Genomic DNA, 4,912 nt, shown 5'->3' with positions numbered 1-4,912 from the left:
TATTAAAACTGGTTTAAATCTGGAGCCTCCCGCAACTTCTGTGAGTGTGGAGGCAAGTTTGATACAAGTATAACGGTTTACCTTCTGATACAACTGAAAAACAGGGGACTGACTGACCACAGTGCAGGCACAGCAAAAATTAACTTGTAGAATAAACCTGCTAGTGCAGGCTGAAACATGCACCAACATTGAGTGACAGAAATTACAGAAAAGCAATCTAGGAGGGACAAGTTGGCTTTATAGGGGTCATTTTTATGAGGAATTTTATTATTGAGTTTAAAATTGCAAAAGGGGTACACCTGGTGGGCAACATTATAGTAATTTTTGTTTTTAAAGAGAGAATTTTAATTAAACATTAAGATACTCATACAGCCAATCAAATTCCCACTATTTTTCTGTAACAGCCTTTTAAAGTATACTTTACAGTTTAATTTAAACAAAAACAGGATATGATAACTCATCTGCCTTAGGTTGATAATGCTTATTGAACCCAATTTTTTTTGTGCACCAAAAAAAAAAGTATGACGTAAAGGAATGTAAAATGGCTCTCTGGAATAAATTAACTAAGATTCGTGTTTGGTGTAGATTGCAATCTTGGGTGAGTTTAGAAATTTTTTTCAACTTGCAAATTTACTAAAGACTTTATTTACACTGAAAAACTCAGGTGAGAATGCAAACTTGATTGAATACACCATCAACCAAACTCGAAAGTACTTTCAGTGAAAAAGTTACAACTCGGGAATTCACCAAGAATCGTGATTGCAATAACGGGTGTAATTGTAGCAAACTTTGACCTAAATAGAGCTGCAAGTTTTGCAGAAACATACACAGATCAGTGTGGTTTGTGTATGTTTCTGCCTCTAAACACTACCTAAATGGTTGTTATTAAAAATATAAAATGACATAGGGCCCCCCCCAAAAAGTATAACCAGCCCCGGGCTTCTCAGCCAGTCCTAGTTTCTTAAAATATGGGGGGAAAACAAATAAGGTTCCCCTGTACTTTAGGAACTAGCATTGGGCTGCTGAGCCTATCCTGGTTTTAAAAATAGGGGGGAAAATTGTGTAGGGGTCCCCCTATTTTTAAAACCAGCACTGGGCTCAAATCCGGCCAGAGCCAGGGGACCCTTTCACCGGGTCACCGCGGCCAAAGCATTATCACCCCAAGCTGGTCAGCCCAAGCCGGGGATCTCAGGAGGGGAGGGCCCCCCAATAAAGGGGACCCCCCTCTCCTGAGCACCACAGGCTTAAGCTAAAGCCTGGGGACCTTCCCCGCTACCCAGGAGTGGTGGGTGCAGGGGTAATAGTGGTGAAAATAGAGTAAAACTATTGTTTTTTATACAGTGGAAATACATGTGTTGGCGTGCCTGCCCTTTGGCACTTGTGGAACTAAAAGTGTCAGCAAGCGACCAGCACCTATTACTCTGGCTGCAAAAGAAATAGTTAAAAAAACACAAGATACACACACCCAGGTGGGTACTGCCAGGGCTGGAGTCCAAGGCCTGGCCTCAGGCTAAAAGGGGGGCCTGCCAGAGCCCGCCTGTTACTACCGCCACTGAACTACCCCCTTGAAAAGAAGAAAGGGTCCCGGCCGCCGCTGCTACCGCCCACAGACCCAGTCGCCGTTAGCATGTATGGATGGAGGAGAGGGAGCTGGAGGGGGCAGCCAGGGCCCGCTCGGGATGCTCCTCCAGCAACTTGCATGATGACAGACTACTGAACAATAAAGCTTGTTTTGGAGTCAGTGCATGTGATGTCATGATGTCATGGCACGCTGCTGGAGGGCGAGGTCGATGTCGGAGGATCCATGGATCGATAGGAGCAGCGTCTGCAGTGCTGGTGGTATAAGCAGGATCATTTTTAACAGAAATAAGGTAAGTGTAAAAAAATGCTGGGCAGCAGGGCGCACAGACTGGATTTAATAATGGGGGGGAGTGAGGTGATGGGAAACAAAAGGCTGCACAGAAACTGGATTTATTAACAGGAGGGAGTGAGGTGATGAAAAAAAAAAGGCTGGGCAGCAGGCCGCACATATTGTATTAATAATGGGGTGGGAGTGAGGTGATGAAAAAGAAGGCTGCGCAGAAACTGGATTTATTAACGGGGGCGGAGTGAGGTGATGAAAAAAAAATGCTGGGCAGCAGGGCAGAGACTGGATTTAATAACGGGGGGAGTGATGTGATGAAAAAAAATGCTGGGCAGCAGGGTAGAGACTGGAGTTAATAATGGGGGGGAGTGAGGTGGTGAAAAAAAGGGCTGGGTAACAGGGTGTATGTTCTATTAACCTAAGAGTGCATATTGTCAGCATCTTAGGCTCATTATTATTTTGATCTATGATCCATAGTACATAATCCTTTGTTATATGTCAGTTTGTTTGAGTTTTGTCGTCTTGAGTCCTCCATAGCTCATTTTTATAATATATTAATAAATGATAAGTTGTATACCTACACACTTGACTATACATAATTTTGTTAAGTCATGAGACTTATAATTTATGGAATGATTTGTTTCAGCATTTCACGTACATGTGATTATATTTAGCCTAAATTGTTTAGGCTAAATATAATTACTTGTACAGGTATGTGACATACTGAAACGATTTTTTTTATTTCAGTTAAAGTGCACTAATCACCTAAACACCACTGAGGCAGCATTATTTAGTGTCACCTGGCTTACAGTAACATCACTGAGCCACATGCTGTCTCACTTGCTTTTCCAGGATTGAAAACGTTTCATTCCTGTGTCTATTGGCAAAATGGCTATACTCACCTATACTCAGAGATAGTTACTCCCAGAATGAGAAGAGACTATCCATGTGTTCTCTATATATCATACTTGCCTACTTTTGAACAAGCATTTCAGGGAGATTGTGAAAGCAACACCTATGAGCGCAGTGGGCGTGTACAGCGACATCTGTGAAGTGTGTCATATAATAGCCTTACATCCAAATGTAAACCAGGCCCCAAAGAAGTTACATAGTTTTCCACATATAAATGGCTATTAGAAACCTTATGTGAAAATGCATGTAGCCATAGGGATCATTGTACCTTTTAACCAATGCAGGGAAATGGCACTGATTCTACTATTTGAATGTATATCTATATATCTGATTTATTTTCTTCTAAGTATATAACAGCTTTATAATGGGGGTAAGGTGCAATCAGGTAGATTCTAGACTCTTCAGGGAGTCAGGGAGATTACTACTATTTCAGGGGGTCTCCCTTACAATCAGGCAAGTATGCCATACTGTAGATATAATGGAGAAGTAGTTGTTTTGGGTTTGTGGCTCTGTTTTAAATTATATTCCATGGCACACAATTAATTCAATATGAACAAAATGAAGAGAGTATTGCCCTTCCTAAGGAGAATGTACAGTTAATCTTATTCAGATTATTTTCTGATGCTGAGTATCACCTTACCCAAAGAGAATACACAGTCGATGCAGAGAGTACTCAGTTGGTTAGTTGAGGATGAACAGACACAATAGGACTGGAGACAGTGGCGGAACTAGAGAGTGGTGAGCCAAGTGCAAGAATATGGCGGCAGCTGGCTACTGTGTGTTTGTTACTGTGTAGTGCTGACCACTCTCACTGCAGTCTGCACTGCACTTGTGGGGCCCAGGGGACACTATCAGTGTGTGCAGTGGTGGCTATGGGCCCCTGCACCACAGCGGGCCCTGGTGCAGGCCACCAGCTGGACCGCAGGTAGTTCCACCACTGACTGGAGAGACAGAAGGGTGCTGGCTGGGGCTGAATAGACAGTGCAGGGCTGGAGAGACAGAAGGGTGCTGGCTAGGGCTGAACAGATACCGCAGGGCTGGAGAGACAGAAGGGTGCTGGCTGGGGCTGAACAGATACCGCAGGGCTGGAGAGACAGAAGGGTGCTGGCTGGGGCTGAACAGACACTGCAGGGCTGGAGAGACAGAAGGGTGCTGGCTGGGGCTGAACAGATACCGCAGGGCTGGAGAGATAGAAGGGTGCTGGCTGGGGCTGAACAGAGACCGCAGGGCTGGAAAGACATAAGGGTGCTGGCTGGGGCTGAACAGACACCGCAGGGCTGGAGAGACATAAGGGTGCTGGCTGGGGCTGAACAGACACCGCAGGGCTGGAGAGACAGAAGGGTGCTGGCTGGGGCTGAACAGACACCGCAGGGCTGGAGAGACAGAAGGGTGCTGGCTGGGGCTGAACATACACCGCAGGGCTGGAGAGACAGAAGGGTGCTGGCTGGGGCTGAACAGATACCGCAGGGCTGGAGAGACAGAAAGGAGCTGGCTTTCAGATAACATTTTTGCTACTACTACTTATTCTAATATATTTATAAATATGTCTCCAGCTTTTGTGGATCTAAAGACTGAATAATCAACACTGGAAAAGATTTCTGTATTGGGCAGAGTCAGGCAATGGTAAGTATTTCAGCTTTTATTTGTAGTGTAAGGAACTCAGGGAGTGCTTTCTAAGGTTGGGTATACACCAGAACAATATATTAATGATTTGCCATATTGGAACATCAAATCATCAAAATCGTCTGGTGTGTACGCAGGATTGCGTGCTCCTGCAGGTCGCATTTGATATTTTTTGGTTGGTCGTGTTGCAAGGCCAATCTGACTATATCGCATGCGGTACTGTGCAGTGTAATGAAGGACTGAATGAGGTATCGTTCCGTATTTCACCACATCGCTCAGTGTGTACTGGCAATCTCCGCTGGTCCGGGGCAAAGGGTAATTGCCCCATCCATTGGCACGATTGGCAATCATTTATGTGTGTACATGGCTTGAGACTTATTCCACTTTGTCTAGAAAAAGTATTTTTGCGTGGACCAATATTTTGCCCTTTATAAATAATCAGCATACCTCAGTTGCCTCTCCAATGTTTTGCAACCATGCATTATTTTTCTAGTGCCTTCATCTCTGAGGATA

The sequence above is a fragment of the Taudactylus pleione genome, unplaced genomic scaffold (genome assembly GCF_031769625.1).
Source record: "Taudactylus pleione unplaced genomic scaffold, aTauple2 ptg000025l, whole genome shotgun sequence".
Lineage (NCBI taxonomy): Eukaryota > Metazoa > Chordata > Amphibia > Anura > Myobatrachidae > Taudactylus > Taudactylus pleione.
Note: the sequence above shows the minus strand (reverse complement) of the source record.